The 20791-nt window shown below is 43.4% G+C and overlaps 1 protein-coding gene across 9 annotated transcripts in view; it reads left to right on the forward strand.

Annotated features, from left to right (window-relative positions):
- The window catches only part of LOC126475450 (D-aspartate oxidase), a 245700-nt gene that overhangs the window by 144819 nt on the left and 80090 nt on the right, over positions 1-20791 (forward strand). The gene's annotated exons all lie outside the window — the stretch shown is intronic.

Consider the following 20791-nt stretch of genomic DNA (forward strand, 5'->3'; position numbering starts at 1 on the left):
AAATGTTAAATGTCCATATCTACTGTATATACAATTACATATTTTGTTCAGAGATAAATTCAGATGATGACCATTATCGCTTGGCCATACGATTATACACATACTCGGAAACATCCCATTTGACAGTCCAGCAGTAATCTGCTAAAATGGTAGGGCTCCACTTTCCGGCATACCTCTTATCAAATGTGGCAATATCTTGATGAAATTGCTCCACATGCTCATCACTTGCTGCACCACAACCTTTGGTGAAGAAGTCAATATGACTATGTAAGAAATGCATTTTCAATGACATGTTGCAACCAAGTTTTTCATAAAATGACAACATGCTATCTACAATCTCCTTGTAATTTATTGCTCGTTTGTTCCCTAATAACTGTAAACAGACTGTCTTAAAACATTCCCATGCACACTTCTTATCACCTTGTATGGTTCCATCAAAAGTATGGTCTCTAAAAAGCTCTCGAATCTGTGGGCCTACAAAGATGCCCTCCTTTACTTTAGTATCACTTAAGTAAGGAAATTTTTGCCTTACGTACTTAAACACGTCACCATCGTCATTCATTCCCTTGACAAAGTTTTTCATAGGACCCAACTTGATGTGCAAGGTCGGGAGCAGAATGTTTTTAGAGTCAACTAGAGGTTCACTCTTAATGTTCTTTATACCTCATTGAAGAGATTTTCTGGTGGGCTATTCATGTTTACTGTAATTAGACGCACGAGCTCGGCGATCCCATTCATAGAGAAAGCAGAAATATTTAGTATACCCTAACTGCATACCTAATAGCAGTGCAACCACTTTCAAGTCACCACAAATCTGCCATTGAGAGTCATTATACTTGATGGCTTCTAGTAAAATTTTCATGTTTTGGTATGACTCTTTCAATGCACATTATCCCCAACTGGAATAGAAGGAAGCTCATTACCAATATGTAAAAGCATGCTTTTAAGCTCAACTTTGACAAATCAATGAAGAGTCTCCACTCATCTTGGTTGTAATTAATACTGACTATTTATGTCTACACATGCCACAAGAATATCTTGCATGTTAAAAAAAAGAGTGAATTGTTGCTCTCTTCTGCAGTAGAATGAAACATTTACACTGCTTTCCGGAAAACTGCACTGCTGCAATCTTGATGCTAAAATCTCAGCCTTAGCTTTAGAGAGCTCCAAATCTCTAATGAGATCACTTAACTTATTTTGAGACAATTTTTGTGGATCATCAGTTGATGATATATTTGGAAGAAACTCTGGATTGTGTGATGTACATGGTTCAGGACATTAAGAATCCCCATCAGAAGTAATCTCATACTCTGTCGGTGGTTCAGGTATCGGCAATCCTTCCCCGATTAGAACTGGGCATATGGCAGATGGAATGTTAGGATAGATCACTGTTCACTTCTTAATCTTAGATATTCCCTTCTTGATAGTAACCATGCAAAAGTAGCAGTCACTGACATGGGTCGTTGGCTCACACCATATCATGGACACTGCAAAGGGCATTGAACATCCTTTCCCATGCATCCAATTCCTGAGATTGCTGGCACAAGTGCTGCAGATCACATGTGGAACTCAGGGTTTATCCTGATGACCTATTTTGCACCCAAAATAACAACTGTAAGCTTTTTGAATCAATGGCATTATTCGCTGTTTTTGTGAAGCAAATGCCACTTCTCCGCACACATAGCAAAATGTGTCAGCACTGTTAACACATTCTCATGGTGTTTTTGTTCACTTCAGTAGCAGTCAACTTGAACAACTGGTGGTTAATCTGGAAACAAATGTACAAAAATTATTACATGCATCAATAAAGTCACTGAATTTGAAGAGGAAGGAGACAAAAAGATCACTAAAATTGGTATCAAAGTGTTTATATCCAAAATATTGCACACAAGTAATACCAGGAACAATAGTATAATCCATTGTTACTTGTTATTATGACTTTGACAGACCATTATAATATTTGATTTTAAACTTAACATAAAAATCTGTATATAATTATATCACAATTATCTCAGCATAATAAAACAGCGTAAAATGAAAACAAGGGCTAATTTTGAATTGTCTTTGTGATATTCGTGATCAGCACATTAGAACTGATAGGAATTGGCTATTTTCATTCGTTTTACATTTTCATTGTTGCACAGTGCAATTAAACGATAACTAGCAACCTGCCCCAACTCCGCTCAAGGACCATTAAGTGGTCGGACGACGTGACGGCTGTCGACATTAGGATAATAAATTATATACACAAACCTTCTTTGTGAATCAGCCTACCTATTAGCGAAAACCGTACCCAAATCCCTATAATAGTTCCTAAGATTAGCCCTCACATACAGACAGAAAAACTCGGCGGGGAACTTTAATTTGGTAATATGTATAGATGCATGCAGCAGCGCTACAATCATTCTTATTTGCTGTGCTGCATTCTTGCTGTTTGTACGGTACTGAACAATGTAGCCATTTCTGGGCAATTGGGCATTACTTAAGAGTTCTTCAAGGAAAAGAGTCATATATATTGTCGATATTTATGGTACAACAGCACTGTTTTTGACATTGTTACACGACTCTTTAGTGAGCATAACCATGGCAGAAGTTAGAGGCATAACGTCACTGTACTGGATTGAGGCCTTTGCGTCTAAGCTGAGCAGAAAGCTTGAACCATAGACTTTCATGGTTCAATGACAAGATATTCTGAGGCTTCCTGGAGTGCACCCAATATTTACAGGAGTGAAATTTTTTTATATATTTTTACGTTTGTCAAGATGGTAGTCTAATGGGAAATAGAGGTGATGTTTTTGTTGCAGTAAACAAGAAACTCCAGTCCACCGAGATAAAAATTCAAGCTGCATGAAAGATGGTTTGGGCATGAATTAGTTTCAAGGGTGGGCACAAATTTATAATTTGGACCTTCTACTGACCACCAAACTCTTCCCCAAATGTAACAGGAACTTCAGAATAATTCTCCACTCATTAATACATGTCCCCCAGTCATACCATCATTATTCGTGGATACTTTAAACATCCAAGTGACGATTTATTGTATGTCTGCTTTCATCTTAGGCTTATCAACCAACGTTTATTTAACAATTTTTCTGACATTTTGCCAGTGCAAGTGGTTGACATTGTCAAATACTCGCCCTCCACTCCAGTGGAGGGTGATTCTGTGGCTATTCCAGACACCCATGACGGCAAAACCTCAGAAAAATCGTTAAATAAATGTCAGCCAAAGATCCCAAGATGAAAAACTGTGGACAACATGTCAACATATGACACAAAAGCCTCAGCAGTTGATTAGGATAATTACATTTTCGCTAGTTGTCTTGACAATATATCCTACAAATAATACAAAATGTTTTTTTCTTAAAATTACGTGGAACAAATAGTTCTGAAAGCTATCTCATAACAAAAATACATTAAATCTAATGGCAACAAATAGACTTGACTTTGAGGACATCTGTGTTCAAACTCGTATCAGTGACCATAACACAGTTGTGACAATGATGATTACTAAAGTAAAAGGGGAACTAAAACAAGTAGAAACACAAATGTTCAATCTCTTGTTTAAAGAGACAATCATGGCATATCTCAAAGAGGAGCTCGTTAGTTCTGACAGTCGACATGTACACGATTACGTTGCAGTGCGTACTCAAGTGTTTCGCAGAGTGTTCATAATACCACTTTGACTGTTTCTTTATTGTTCCACTCTTGAATAGCATGTAAGTCAAATGAACACCAAAATCTCTCAATTCAAGTTTAGTTTTCTCCTATTTTACTACAATGGTCATTTCTCGCAACGTAGGTGGGAGGCGGAACTGTGGCTCAAGTTTAAAAGAACAGTTGACTAAGCACTGGACAGAGATGGAGCTAGTGAAACATGCCATGTTCTACTTGAACAAGCATGTATTTCTTCTGACAATTTATTGCTTTTGGGAGCACATTAATGCAGAATACTTGGCAGCATACATTTACTATGATAGACATTAAAGATAGGTATTATTAGCTCGTTACCTTTTTGTTTGCAAGATTGACTTTTACTAGTCGTTTGTTTCACAGTTAAATAATTAGGATGCCATAGCATATATATTGAAACAGTTTTCCCATTCAGACAATGTCTCAAAGGGAAACCATTGAAAACCTTGAGATAGACAAAAGCCAATCATACACTTGTCCATCACAAGGATAGTGTTGTTGATAATTTAAATCCTCTGATAAGTCAGAGAGGTCAACAATTTAGGAACTGACTTAGGTTGTTAAATTTGGGTAGCAGAGGTAAATAAATTCATAACTATGAAAACATCAGACAAGTAAACATATTTGAAAAATTCGTGTTCATAACTCTGGAGAAGTTGGTGAAAAAGAAATTACAAATGCTCCATTTGAGCAGCTTCTTGACAGATGCGATGGAATGGTGTCAGATGTATAGGCATGAGTAGGTGAAGTTCCAGATGTTCGAGAAGGCTACAGAAGGATAACCCATCTTGGTAGTGGAAGAGTGTGAATGAATCAGGAACAAGGTTGACAATGCTTAGAGTACATGAGTATGGTGGGATTGGGGGGGTACATAGAATAACAAAAAATTAATATTGAGAAATTGCATAGTTTTTCAAAAAGGAGGGATTACTCCACAAGAATGATTCATATGTTTCTCATAGTGAACCATCAGATTTGGAAGTCACTCACTGAGCAAAACGTCCTGCGGGTCCGGTTGTTAGAATAGGCCCGAGTTATCCCTGCCTGTTGTAAGAGGCGACTAAAAGGAGTCTCACAGTTTTTGGTCCTATAAGTTCACGTTCCATTTTAGGGTTTGACCTGCCACTTTCTAAATTCTACAGAAGTGCGTGCCATATGGGGAAGGACATCTTACGTGATGCATGAGTTATCAATAGTGCCCTTAAATTCAATTTCCAGAACCTCTTGTCATGGCTTTGCATCTCCACATGCAATTCAGCTATTTGGGTGAGGACACTTTCCGGGGTATGTCATCTTCTTACATTGTCTCCTGTCCTCTTTCGCCTCCACGACAATACTGGATTTCTCTGCACCCAGTATCCAGCATGGTAGCCAGTCCGTTGTGGTGGGGCCGTCATGTACCCATTTGGTGGTAGCCCTCTGATAACACAGGGATCGCACTGCTGATGCCTGAGCTGTAAACTCCTTATGTATGCCAAGGAGTAGATGTCTGTCTTCCTGGGCTATCAGGACTCCCGGCAACGGCCATCATGCCAGGTGACCTTTGCTGTGGCTGGGTGGTGCCCATGGGGAGAGCCCCTGATCAGAGTAGGTGCGTCCGAGCGAATGACCCGCAATGAAGCGGACTAAGTCATATTTTGCTGGTGACAGTATGGTGCCAGCAGTCTCTAAAAAAGGGCAAGATTGAGTACAATGCTGACAGGTATGACCCTAAATCGTTTCTCTCCCTCGCTACACCATGAGAGGAACGTAGGGCTACAGAAAGAAGAGAGCCATATTTGCCTCTGTATTTAGTCTAGCAGAATGGATTGGGACTTCTTTCTACCTATGTAGCCTCAGTTTTTTGTTGAACATCTTGAGGATAAGTGTGGGGAAGTGACAGCACTGTCCAAGATGAGAAGTGGTGCAGTCTTGATTTAGACAGCATCCCCAGCCCAATCCCAGGCGTTACTCACTTGTGACCAGCTGGGTGATATTCCTGTTCCGTCACTCCCCACAAAAGCCTTAAAACATGGTCCAGGGTGTTATTTTCCATTGCGACCTCCTGTTGCAGTCTGACAACAAGCTCCACGCCAATCTAGAATGGTGGGTTGCTCATTTCATTTGGCGCATTTACAGGGGACCCAAAGCCAACAGGGTTGCTATCGATGCCTTCATCTTGGCCTTTGGGGGTAGTTCATTGCCTGAAAAAGTCAAGGTAATGGTTTACCAATGTGATGTTAAACCTTACGTCCCTTCCCCTATGCGGTGCTTTAAGTGCTGGAAATTCGGGCACATGTCTTCCCACTGCATTTTCCAGCATGTCATGTCAAGACTGTGGACATCCACTGGATCCAGATACTCCATGTGCCTCCTCTCAGTTGTATCATCTGTGGAGAACACCACTCCCCCCTGCTTGCCAGACTGCACAGTACTCCAAAAGGAGTGGAAAATCATGGAGTACAAGACCTTGGACCAGTTGACTTACCAAGATGCTAAATATAAATTAGAATGATTACACCTCGTTTGCTTGACTTCCACATATGCTGCAGCTACATTACCATCGCCGTCACACATGCCAGTTGTACCACACTCTGTGCCATGTACAGTGGGCCCTCCGGGCCTTTGCAATACATCTTCCCCCTTGGTGGTAGGGGGAAAATCTCCTTCTGTTGCTCCCAAAGCACTTACTTAGGGAGCAAGCGCCCCCCCCCCCCCCCCCCCAAATGCAGGGGACATTGGGTTCCCTTCCAGCAGGCAGAGAAGCAACAGCCTCCTCCCAAGATCTCCACTAATGCCACAGCAGACACTCACCAGTGGCTAAAGGACCCAAAAGCTACTGGGTGAAGAGCTTCACGGTGTTACTCTGTTCCTGAAGCTACTTTGGAGAAGTCCTCCCAGCAAGCCCCTAAAGAGAAGCGAAAGGGCAAGCAAACACAGAAGTCTTCTAAGCTAAAGGACCCTCCGGTGGCCCCAACACCACCACCACCACCACCACTCTGTACCAATTCTGCACCTGCGGATGAGGTGGAGATCTCAGTGTCCCGTGAGGGCCTGGATCTCACTGAAGCCTCATCCACAATAGGATAAATACAAATACTCAATCAGTGGCAGCAGGTGACCCTGAGGTGTAACCTGTCTCCTAGTGTGCTTCATGCCTTCCCAGCCTCATGATAACGACATCCTTCAGTGGAATTGCTGCATTTTTTTCCACTACCTGGCTGAACTACAGCAAATTTTAAGCTATACACCCGCTTTCTGCATTGCCCTTCAGGAAACCTGGTTCCCAACAATGCGGACCCCTGCCCTTCGCAGCTATAGGGGATATTACAAGAACCTTAGTGACTATAATAGAGTGTCAGGTGGAGTTCGTGTCTATGTCCTGAACTGAGTATTCAGTGAACCTGTGTCCCTTCAAACCCCCCTTGAAGCTGTGGCTGTCAGGATAAAGACGATTCAGGAAATAACTGTCTGCAATGTATATCTTCCTCCAAATGGTGCATTACCCCTGAAAGCATTGGCTGCACTTATTACTAACTCCCTATACCTTTCCTACTTTTGGGAGACTTTAATACCATTAACCCCTTGTGGGGTGGCACTGTGCCTACTGGACAAGGTAGAGACGTCGAAACTTACCTGTCTCAACTCGACCTCTGCCTCTTAAATACGGGGGCCCCCACACATTCCAGTGTGGCTCATGGCACTTACTCAGTCATTGATTTATCCCTCTGCAGCCCAGGACTTCTCCCATCTGTCCACTGGAGAGTCCACGATGACTCCATCTGTCCACTGGAGAGTCCTCGATGACTTGTGTGGTAGTGACCGCTTTACGATCTTCCTGTCAATCTCCCAGCGCCATTCCTCTAGATGTGTACCAAGTTGGGCTTTAAACAAGGCAGACTGGGAAGCTTTCACCTCTGCTGTCACTGTTGAATCTCCCCCACATGGTACCATCAATGTGGTAGTACAGCAGGTCACTAGAACGGTCGTTTCTGGAGTGGAAAACATGATCCCGGCGAAAGTCAGTACCTTGGTGGTCGCTGGAAATAGCTGAGGCCATTAATAAACAGCTCTGTGCCCGCATTCACCAGCTTATAAAAACACAGAAACGGGAATGTTGGGAGAGGTACGTCTCAACAATTGGCTGCTGTGTGCCACCTTCCCAAGTGTTTGTGGGTACCAGATCCTGACAGGTGTCACTGGCCTTAACATCAATGGTGTGTTATCTACTGACACAAACGCAATTGCCTAGCGCTTTGCTGAGCACTATGCTCGAGCCTCCGCGTTGGAGAATTATCCCCCAGTATTTCGCACCCTCAGACAGTGGATGGAAAGGAAACCCCTCTCGTACACTGAATGTCACAGTGAATCCTATAATGCTCCATTTACAGAGTGGGAGCTCCTCAGCATCCTTGCACATTGCCCCGGCACAGCTCCTGGGCCAGATCGGACCCACATTCAGATGATCAAACATCTCTTGTCCGACTACAGACAACATCTCCTCGTCATCTTCAACTGGATCTGGTGCAATGGCTCTTTCCATCGCAATGATGAAAGAGCACCATCATTCCGGTGCTCAAACCCGGAAGATACCTGGTTGATGTGGATAGCTATCAACCCATCAGCCTCAACAGTGATAATATTTGTAAGCTGTTAAAACGTATGATGAGTCGGCTCAATGCCAGGGCGGTTTCCGCCAGGGCCGCTCTACCATTGATAATCTAGATTCCCCCGAGTCTGCCATCTTTTTTTTTTTATATCTATGAAAGGCTTACGACATGATCTGGTGCCATTATATCCTTGCCACGTTATATGAGTTGGATCTCTGAGGCCTGCTGCCGATTTTTGTCCTAAATTTCCTGTCGCTCCGTACTTTCTATGTTCAAGTTGGTGCCTCCAATAGTTCCCCCCCCCCCCCCCCCCCCCCATAGCCAGGAGAATGAGGTCCCGCAGGGCTCTGTACTGAGTGTATCGCTATTTTTAGTGGCCATTAATGTTCTAGCAGTAGCTGTCGCGTAGTCGGTTTCATCTTCTCTGTATGCAGACGACTTCTGCATTTTGTACTGCTCCTCCAGTACTGGTGTTTCCAAGTGGTGCCTACAGGGAGCCATCCACAAGGCGCAGTCATGGGCTTCCAGTTTTCAGTCGTGATGATGTGTGTCATGCACTTCTGTCGGCATTGTACCGTTCATCCGGAACGAGAACTTTACCTTAATGACAATCCACTCACTGTAGTTTAGATATATTGAATCTTAGGGCTGGTTTTCGACACCCATCAGCTGAAGGAAAAGTGCTGGCAGCACCTCAATGCCCTGCGCTGCCTGAGCAACACCAACTGGGTTGCAGATAGCTCTACGCTGCTGCAGCTCTACAGAGCCCTTGTTTAATCCCACCTTGACTATGGGAGTCTGGATTATGGTTCAGTGGTGCTCTCAGCTTGCAGTTACTCGACCCAGTGCACCACTATGGCGTTAGACTGGCAACAGGAGCCTTTAGGATGAGTCCGGTGACCAGCGTCCCGGTGGAGGCCAGAGTACCTCCATTGAAGGTTAGGTGTGCACAACTGCTTGCCAGTTACGTTGCATGTTCGTATTTCTCCTGACCATCTGAATTACCGTCTCCTTTTCCCACCCACGGCAGTTCATCTCCTGCATTGGAGGCCCAAGTCAGGGCTTCGATAGCAGTTCGTGTCCGATCTCTTCTATCTGGAGTCCTTCTGCTTACCACTTATACTGCAGGTCCATACACGTACCTCCATGGTGTACACCTAGGTCAAAGCTTCACCTGGACCTTTCACATGGTCCTAAGGACTCAGTTAACCCTGCAGCTCTCCACTGTCACTTCCTGTCGATTCTTGATGTGTGCTGGGACCATGAAGTGGTTTACACTGATGGCGCAATTGCTGATGGTCATGTTGGCTTCGTGTATGTTCATGGAGGACATATTGAACAGCACTCCTTGCCATATGGCTGCAGTGTTTTCACCGCAGAACTGGCGGCCATTTCTTGTGCTCTTGATCGCATCTGCTCATGCCCTGGTGAGTCATTTCTTCTCTGTACTGACTCCTGGAGCAGCCTACAAGCTATCGACCAGTGCTGTCGCTACCATCCTTTGGTAGTGACCATCCAGAAGTCCATCTATGCCCTGGAATGGTCCAGTAGTTCCATGGTGTTTGTGTGGACCCCAGGCCACATCAGAATCCCAGGAAATGAACTTGCCAGCAAGCTGGCCAAACATGTGACACGGAAACCGCTTCTGGAGATCGGCATCCCCGTAACTGAACTGCGATCATTATTACACCACAAGGTTTTTCAGCTTTGGGAGACGGAATGGCATAATCTCAGTACGCACAACAAACTGCGTGCCCTTAAGGAGACTACAAATGTGTGGAAGATCTCCATGCAGGCCTATCGCAGGGACTCTGTGATTCTCTGCCGGCTCCATATTGGCCATACATCGCCAACACATGGCTACCTCCTCTATCGTGAGGACCTAACTCGGTGTCACTGTGGCTCACATATGACTGTCGTCCACATCTTGCTGGACTGCTCACTTTTATCCCCTCTACGGCGGACTTTTAACCTTCCCAGCACCCTACCTTCGGTGTTGGGTGACAATGCCTCAACAGCAGATTTAGTTTTACATTTTATTTGTCAGGAGTTTTTTATTGTACTGTCTAAGGGTGGGCATTTGGCCTTCTCTCCAAGGCCGCTACCCTCCCTCCATTTTAACTCTGTCGCATTTTCTTTGCATTTGTTTGTATTGGTGTTCTTTTCCCTTTGCATCTCACCCATTCTTTTTGGGGTGGACTTTTTAATGTGTTGTGGAGTGGCTGGCTCAGCCTCTTTTATTATTGTGATCAGCCAGCCCAGACCATCTGCTCTATGGTTTTAATACCTTCTTCTACTTTTCCTTGTGGTGTTGTTGGTTCCATTTGTTTGCTTTTTAGATGTGGTTCACCATTTCTTTTCCCACTTTTACTTTCTCAAACATACTTTGGGTGTTTTTGTACCTTGAGCCTTTCTTGCACCAGGAAAAAGGGACTGATGCCCCTTTAGTATGGTCCCTTTATACCCCAAACCAACCGACCAACCAACCACTGAGCGAAATTCCATACTGTTTTGGTAACACAACAATTCACTCATAACTGTAAATCATTCACATACAACTGGAGTTGTCACACACACACACACACACACACACACACACACACACACACACTTTGACACTCAATTAGTACAACCTCACATTGGCTTGAGCCCTTCAGTTATTATAATCTTTATAAGACATGCACCTGAAGTCCATTGTGGTTTGTTTACTGACATTTACTTTGTCACCAATGGTTCAAACTTGAGTCCTATCTCACACAATCAGTGTATTACTGTACAACTAATCAGTAAGTTGCCACTTCCAAATTGGAAGAGTCGAGCTGCGGAATTCTAATCTCAGTAAATTTGCCATTATGTTATTATTATGGTTTGAGATGATGGCTCATAGAATATGATATTGGCAGCACAAGATACATGCCATCATTCTACAACCATATACCACCCGTACCAGTCACTTTTAGGCAAGAACTTTGACTCATTTAACCAGAAGGGAATGAGCCTTATATTTCCACTGCAATGGCACAAAATCTCTTTATGTAAGTAAACATGAATAATTATTTTGTTATGATTTCAGTTTATTTAACATATTTATTTTGACAGTAAAAATTGCAATATTCATCCTCGAATAAATCGCGTGCTTAAAACTACTCAATAACACTTGCTACTGCTAATCGTCATTGCCATCACATAAAATCACAAGAATTATGTGTACAAGTATCATTCCATATAAACTGAAGAGCCACAGAAACTGGTACAACGGCCTAATATCGTGTAGGGCCCCTGCGAGCACTCAGAAGTACCGCAACACGACGTGTCGTGGACTCGACTAATGTCTGAAGTAGTATGCTGGAGGGAGTTAACACTATGAATCCAGCAGGGGATGGAGAGCTCTTCTGAACAGCACATTGCAAAGTATCCCAGATATGCTCAATAATGTTCATGTCTGGCGAGTTTTGTGGCTAGCAGGAGTGTTTAAACACAAAAGAGTGTTCCCGGAGACACTCTGTAGCAACTCTGGACAAGTGGGGTGTCGCTTTGCCCTGCTGGAATTGCGCAAGTCCTTCGGAATGAACAATGGACTTGAATGGATTTAGGTGATCGGACAGGATACTTACGTATGTGTCACCTGTCAGTCAGATCTAGACGTATCAGGACGAGTGGGCCTTCGGCTCCGAAAGCCCATATTGGTGATGTTTCATTGAATAGTTCACATGCAGACACTTGTTGATGGCCCAGGACTGAAGTCTACAGTAATTTGTGAACCGTTCGCACTTCATTGTGTCATGTTGGAGCAATTCTCTTCAGTTTTCATTAGTCCTGTCCTTGCAGAATCTTTTTCTGGCCACAGCGATGTCAGAGATATTATGTTTTACTAGATTCGTGATATTCGCAGTACACTCATGAAATGGTGGTAAATCCTCAAGTCATCCCTACCTCGGAGATGTTGTGTCCCATCACTCATGCACTGACTATAACATGTGTTCAGACTCGAGCGTCTTCCAGAGCCTCAGTGATCCGTATCCAGTTCACTCTTTCGTGCACCGGATCCAACGCTCTCTTCAGCAGCTGACAGACGACGGTTCTCTGGTTACCTTTATGTGGGTTCCTGGCCATCTCTGTGTCCCTGGGAACGAAGCTGCAGATGACGCGACCAAGGCTGTGGTTCTCCAGCCTCGGACAGCTTCTTGTTGTGTGCCTTCATCTGATTTTAGCAGGGTCATTTGTCAGCGCATTTTATCGCTGTGGCATGCTGATTGGTCTACACTTACTGAAAACAAGCTTCAGACCTTGAAACCTCTCCCCACGGCTTGGACGACCTCTTCACGCCCTTCTTGGTGGGAGGAGGTCGTTTTGGCCCGATTACGGATTGGACACTGCCGGTTCAGCCACTGCCATCTGTTGACGGCTGCACCAGCGCTGTTCTGCCCATGTGGGCACTTGCTGACGGTACACCACATTTTAACGTCTTGTCCGAATCTTAATACACTGCGCATTGATCTTGGCCTGCCATGAGCTCTGGACAAAATTTTTGCGGATGACCCAGGAGCAGCTGCTCGCGTTCTTCATTTTATCCACTTGACAAACCTGTCTAAGGGCATTTGATTATGCTGTTTTCTTTTAATCCCTTGCCTGTTAATGTGCCTTTTATAGTGTTGTCCTTTTTAAGTTGCTGTTTTAACATTGTGCCTCTCAGTTCATTCATAATTTAGTCTGGGCGCTAATGACCACTGTAGTTGTGTGCCCCCCCCCCCCCCTCCCCCCCCCCCCCCCAAAAAAAAAAAAAAAAAAAAAAAAAAAACCCTCACTTAAATCATGATAACCTGCCATTCTAGCAATAGTAACCGATCTAACAACTGTGTCAGACACTTGTTGTCTTATATAGGTGTTGCCGAAAGCAGTGCTGTATTCTGCCTCTTTATGTGTCTCTGTATTTCAACATGCATGCCTATACCAGTTTCTTTGGTGCTTCATTGTATTAGATAATCTGTGCAGAAAATATTAGTACACTGATTAATCTGTCTTGCAGAGTTCTTCTTCTTCTTCTTCTTCTTCTTCTGTTCTCTGGGAAACACGATTGATGACTTATGAATAACATACATTTATATAAATAATCTTCGTACATATATACACATTTAAGTCTTTGTTGGTCATGTCACTCATCAAGAATAGAATTTCTTTAGGTCTTGATGATGCAAACCTTCAATTGATTGGTTCCGGGATATCCCAATAGATATGAACCCAGATGTAGTATCCTCAGTATTGTAAATGGTCCAGTGTACAAAAATTGCCACATTTTATTCTGCTTGCTTAGCAGTGATGACGTGGGGTGTATCCTCAGTAACACACATTCTTCAACCACAAAGTCATGCATTCTCAGTTTCTTTCATTCATGCAAAAGCCTTTGTTGCCTTGCCTTTTCAGTGAGGTTAATTTCTGTTCCCACTCATTTTTATTTGAACATTTAGTATTCGGTTGACACATTTATCCCTTTCCTCCATCATTTCGAAGGGTGTATAATGTGTCGTCGTAACTGGAAGATAATTCATGATCTCTTCAAATGCTGGAAGATAATCAATCCATGCTGTCTATTTTGCATGACAGTAGGTTCACATTCTGAATCTGTTAAGTTCGCTATTTACTCGTCTGATGGGATTTTCTTCGGTACGGTACTGGGCAGTGAATATCTGTCAGATACTTGCTTGACTTAATGCATTTCACTAAGAAAAGCATGTGAAATTAGTCGCATTATCAGATAAAATTGCGTGCAGTTTACCAATGTGCAGAACAAAGTCTTCGAATAGCTTCCTCAGTATAGGTGAACACATCGCTGTTTCCAGTAGATAGAGCTTCACATACTTGCTAAATGCATCCAAAAAGGGAACCATGTACTTCCAGCCACCTATAGATGTCAGCTCAGGGCCACTGTCATGCACACACAGTTATGAGTGGATTGCCTGGAATGATTGAATGCAACAGTCCTCGATACCTCTGCTGTATGGTTTTGCATGTTGGCAGATCTGACAAGATCTTATGTTGCATTGAACCTTCTTACATCTGGTAGGTAGCAGTAGACTGGAACTTTACTGGCACACATAAGTGCTCCGAAGTGGTCCCCTGAGTGATGCATATCAGATGAGTTTCTTTTTGTACACTTCCGGGATGCTTACGTACCTACTCGTAGCATCCACATTCTTTCTATGAAATAGTACAGTATACACTAGCTTGTAAAACTTATACAGTTTGGAATCTGGAAGCTGTTAAAGTTTTCAAATCACAGTAGACGACAGTTGATCTTGCTCATGCAATGCTGTCATACTTTTGAATAGCTATAAATAGTAATTCTGGTTTATCTGATCTTGCAGTAACATGACAGGGAATTCCTTGCTTTGATCATCAAACCTGTTTCCTGATATTTAGCCCTTTGGGTAGCCTCAACAGGGCACCTGCAATAATGTTGTCTTTTCTTGTAATATATTTAATTTGGCAGTTATATCTTTGCAGAGATATTACCCATCAAGAGAGTCATGCACGTAACAGTTTATATACCAGAAGAAAGCTTAAAGGATGAATGCTCAAACAACTGTGTGGGACGTATACAAATAATAGTTGAACTTTTGAAAGGCCAACACAATTACCAATGCTTCTTGCTCAGTTGTATACAAGTGTTCACACGGTGATAAAGTTTCACTGGCAAATGCAAAGGGACAGAATGTTGGTGCTCCATTGATGATTGAGGTTTGGAATAAACAAAACCCTAACACTATGGAGGATGTGTACGTAAGTAAATCAGATTCAGTTGACATGCCATGCAGGTAGAGAACCACTGAATTCACCAGTGTAGTCTTACTGTCATTGAAAACTGCTTTGCATTCTTTTGCCCAATGCCAAAGCATGTTTCTCCGCAGTAGACTCAACAATGACTAGGTGTTCAGTGACTGATCTGGCGTAAAATGCCTAAAACATGAGGCAAGCCAGAGAAACCCTTTTAATTTGCTCATAGTTCTAGGTTATGGAAAGTTTTTGATTGCACGAATCTTCTTGAAGTCAGGCAGAACCCTCTTTTGAATCTATAAGATAACAGGGAAACCAAAGTGGGGCTTCTGGAGAGGTTAGCTGTTACTCAAGATTCATGAAACATCTCTAGTTTGTGGGCTAAAAGAAAAACCTGTTTGTGCCATGTTGATATAACAATTAGTGGATCATCGACAAACATGCATTTTCACAGCAAAGACCTGAGCATGTAGTCCAACACAGAAATAAACACAACAGAGCTCACATGGAGTCCAATGTCTATACATTTAAACTGATAGCTTCATCTGGTGAACAAAAAGGCCATGTTCTCCCTCGAGGATAGTCAGAGGACTACTTGCCAGAATGAAGCTCTGAAATGTGTACAGAAGTACCTAACACCATTTAACTTTAATATTAGTTTGTCTGTATTCTTTGGATGTGTGTGTACTGGAACTGTCATGTTATTCACCATCCGGAAGTTGGGTACCAAGCAAACCTTCCCACCCCCATGAGGAGTGAACTGCGTATGGACTATTTTATGTATCTTCTATTTTATTGCATATTTTAGTTTGCAAGGAATAAGATAATAGCTCTGAAAAAAAGTTGGGTGGTGTGGGTAAACCTCAAGATCACAAATTTATCCTCAGATTATAGGTAGTGGGGTGAACCTCAAGATCACACTTGACCTCAGATTATACCTGGCTCCTCTTCAAAAACACTGCAATAATCACTAGATTATTTGCTAACTGAGTCCTCTGCTCAGACATGAAATGCTCTGGTTGTTTAATTTCTCCTGTACTTGGTCAGGTACTCTGGCTTTGGATCTCGCAGATTTCTACAGCTGTTACCCATAATTAACTGAATAGGCTCCCCATGCCAGCGTCACTAGTGTTTGTCTTCACTCTGTAATAGGTCTAGAAGGATCTTTGGAAGCAGCATTATCAGGAACCCCTGTATCTAAAATTACTGCCACAGGAATTCCTCCCACTATAACGCTGCGTAGTGTCCTCATTGGTTTGTGTCTGCGCAGAGTTCATAATCTTTTAGACACTCTCCATCATCGTAATACATGAAGTTGACCATTTGTCTACAGCCCCAGCAAACACTATTGGCCACCTCCTTGGGGCCTGAAATGGTAGGAAGTAGTTTAACTCACTCATTCCACGTTGTGGGGCATACTCCTCAGGAACATAATGGATTTCGACATTTAGTTCATTTGCCTATTACTCCTGTCAAGTCTAACTCACTGAAGTACGTTAAATGCTGACTGAGATTGTTAAATTGCAGTTCATTAAAGTCTGTTGTATAGATATTTTCCATTTCCTGTAGTGAATTGAGGAGGGGGGATTAACAAAATAGATCTTTGATAGCAGTTCCTCATGGATTCCAACAGTCTGAATGCAGTATATCTGTAGTGGTAATTATCTCTGCAGGTTGAGTCCAAGAAGTGTTTTACATTGTTAAATATTCTGAATATATTACCAGAAAAACGTTTGTTATAACTGAATCCTTTTACACTTATAGAACACCTTACCACACTCGAGAACAAAAGTAAAATTGTAAATAATTCTTCTCATCACATAAATGAATCAGAGATAACCTAGCACCCCCAAGTAACACAGCACCCGTAAGAGTTTATATATTGTTATTGCTGCTTGCAAGTAACTCACTGTTGGAAAAACATTTGTTTACAATTGTTGCACGGAACATGCCATAAATCACATTTAAATAAATTGTCTCTCAGGTCTGCAACCTGTATTAGTACCATTTCGTATCAGTATGTTTTACCGTAAGACAAATTAATATGAGCACATTGTGTCATTATATTTGATCCATAATATTTGTAGGAAAAAATGTGCTGATTGTGGTGGCTTGTGACTTGTGGCTCGTTGTGGCTCCTGTTGAGTGCCTTCTATTGAGTGCCTTCTGTGATTGCTGCTGGAGTGGCATAATGGTGCGGTGTAAATCTAGAGGTCAGGCTCGACTGAATAGAGCCAGTGACCTGAGAGAGATGGAGCTGCCGGGCATGGCCTCCAAGGCAGTTCCATGAGCGCTCTAAGATCGTGAGATAGCATGTCACCAATTTCTCCAGCCTTTATTGACAGTAGATGACTCCTGATGATGCCACTGCTTCTGTGTTCTAGTGGCTCCTGATTTGGCCTCACACAGGCTGAGTTAACCTCATACCACACCTTCCTATCCCAGATAAAGTATGTACCAGCATTCAGACTGGAGTCCTTGCACACCAAAGGCAACGACGCTATCCATTCGGCATGACTAACTAGAAATACTGAACAAGTTCAAATAATGGCAGCCTGAATGGTCACCACTTTGTGTGACCCACAGAAAAGCTCCCCTAGGGAAACATGTTTGGCTACCATGCAGCCCCATTACGTCCTTTTTGTGCTGCATGCTTATACTTTCACTATCCCTTTCCCCCTCTTCTTCTCCATCAGATGATTTTCTTGGTGCTGACCCTGCTTGGATCTGGTTTATGATTGGGCCTTGAGTTTCCACTTCTAGTGTATTCTACAGTTTTCCATTAAATAAACACGTGATCCCCATTTTTGGGATTGACCTGCTGCCAACTTTCAAAATTCTCCAGAAGTGTGGATTGTGCAGGAAAGTCGCCCAATGTGGTGTGTGCTCCACCTTGTGCCTTTCCATCTGTAAAGCCTTCCCTTTAAAGTGTTAAAATGCCCAAAACCAAGCACCATTGTGGGAAGGGGGGGGGGGGGGGATTGCACTTTTGCTGCCTGATCTGAAAACTCCTCTTGTATGCCAAGGAATATGTGCTCATTGGGGCTGGGTCACAGGGACTCAGAGCTACAGCTTACTGGCCAAGTTGCCATTATTGGCTGGAGACTGGGTGGTGCCCATGGGGAGAGCCCCCATTCAAAGCGGGTGGCACCACGGTGAATCAGCATCAAATGAAGAGAATACAGTTATCGCCTCCTCGTGGCTATTCAGCCTCAGCAGTTGCTATGGAAGGACAGCCCTCTTTCAGTGCAGAGAGATACAACCCTAAAATGTTTCCTTCCCTGGCTAGGCGTGTGAGGAACTTAGGGCTAAGTGGCAAGCAGAACAATACTCCTCGCAATACTTGGTTTGTACAAGGATTGATCGTGATTCCTTCTTGGCCTCAAAGCCCTTATTCTTTGTGGAGAACTTAGAAGACAAATTTGGGGAAATGGCAGCCATCTCTAAAATGAAAAGTGGGTCAGTTTTGATCAAAATGGCATCTCCTACCCAGTTACAGGCACTGCTCGCTTGTAACAATCTGAGTGATATACTGGTGACTGTCACTCTCCATACCAGTCTAAATTTAGTTCAAGGCATCATTTTTCACAGAGACCTGCACTTACAGTCTGATGATGAGCTACGTGCCAAGTTGGAGCTATGCGATGTACACTTTGTTTGTCGCGTATGTATGAGGCCAAAGGAAAATAGCGTTGCTACTGTTGCCTTCATCTAGGCCTTGCCTGAAAAGGTGAAGGTGATGAAATACTAATGTTATGTGAAACTTCCAGCAACACAGATCCCAGTGCTTTGTGGATACTGGATACATTATAAGACTCGTGCTGCATAAGACAGGGTGTCAGGCGGAGTTTGCACATATGTTCTAGACACACTGTATAGTGAATTCGCACCTCTTAATACACTTTTGGAGGCTGTGGCTGTTCGAGTAAGGGTATTTCAAGATATTACCATCTGCAGTGTCTACCTCCGTTCCAATGGTGAAGTGTCTCAGAACACGCTGTTTGCTTTGGTTTTTCAGCTCCCCCCACCTTTCTTAAGCTGGGGTGATTTAAACGACCATAACCCTTTGTGGGGTGGAAGCACGGTCACTAACCGCAGTAAAGACGTCAAAAATTTACTGGCACAACATGTCGTTTGCTTGTTGGATGCTGGTACCCCCCCCCCCCCCCTCCTCCCCACTTTCCGTTAGTAGCCCTTGCCTTCTCGCACCCTTCCACTGAAAGATCGACACTCACTTGTGTGGTAGTGACCATTTCCTCCTGATCTTCCCGTCCCTCCTTCGATGTCACTCCCCTGGATGCCAGGCCAGGTGGGCTCTCAACAGTTCTGTCTGGGATGCTTTTGCCTCTTTGTCAACCTTGGCTCCCCGCTGCATGGAGATATCGGTGAGACAGCCCAGAATTCAACTACAGCCATTCTTCCAGCAGCTGATTTGGCAATCTGCTGTTCCTTTACCCACCATAATGGAAGGCAATACCTATCATCCTTGAAAATCGCAGAGGACATTCAAGATTATATGTGGGCTCCCATTGATGAAGCATCTCATTGTCTTTAAATGGTTCCGTGCCTGGGTCCGCCATCTAATATAAAAATTATAGTGAGAATGCTGAGAACAGTAAGTTTTAATCATTGAACAACATACCTATCCTTCGCAGGTTTGTGCTAAGGTCAGATGTCTCCTATTGATACCATACATCTGCAGGTGTAACTGGTATTACTTTGAATGGCACTGTCTATACTGACCCATATGCCGTTGCCAAACATTTTGCTCTGTGCTATGTTCAAGCCTCAGTGTCTGAGAATTAGCTACTTGCCTTTTGTGTGCTAAAACAATGGTTGGAGGGAAAGCAATTACCTTTTACTACACACCGGGTGGATCCGTATAATGCTCCATTCAGAGACTGGGAATTTGTCAGCGTCCTAGCCCATTGCCCTGATACAGCCCCTGTTCCAGACCGCATCCACAACCATAACCACAGTGTCATATCCTTGCCATCTTTAAGCCCATCTGGAGCAAGGGCACGTTCTCATCGCATTGGCGAGAAAGCATTATTGTCCCAGTACAAAAACCAGGTAAGCACCCTCTAGGAATGGACAGTTACCGCCCAATATTAAGTCTCTCCAAAGTTCTCTGTAAGTTTCTTGAATGCATGGTGTGCTAGGGGATGTATTAGCTCCTTGAGTGTTGGGGGTCTTCTCGTGCCATCCCTGGGTGGTTTTCACCAAGGGCGTTGCCCTACTGATAATCTGGTTTACCTGGAGTGTACCATCCAAATAGCTTTTGCCTGATGTCAACATCTTATAGTTCACCCCGTAAATGGTTTATGACGCCACATGGAACATATCCTTGCTACCTTACATGAGTAGGGTCTCCGAGGTCCACTCCTGATTGTGATCCAAAACTTTCTGTCACACTGTACATTCCGGGTTCAAGTTAGTGCTTTCCACAGTACCCCCAATATCCAAAAGAATGGGGTTCCGCAGGGCTCTGTACTGCAGCAGCTCTGGGGACCTCATTATCCTTGTATGCTGATGACTTTTGCCTGTACTGTTGCTCCTCTAGTGTGGGTGTTGCTGAACGTCAAGTGCAAGGTGCTAATGGAAGGTGCAGGCATGGTGCCTCTCCCATGACTTTCGATTTTCAGCTGCCAAGACTCGCATCATGAACTTCTGTTAACATTGTATCATTCACCCACAATCAGAACATTACCTCGACAATCAACAACTCAATGTGGTGGAGA

This window comes from Schistocerca serialis, chromosome 4 (genome assembly GCF_023864345.2).
Source record: "Schistocerca serialis cubense isolate TAMUIC-IGC-003099 chromosome 4, iqSchSeri2.2, whole genome shotgun sequence".
NCBI classification, from domain to species: domain Eukaryota; kingdom Metazoa; phylum Arthropoda; class Insecta; order Orthoptera; family Acrididae; genus Schistocerca; species Schistocerca serialis.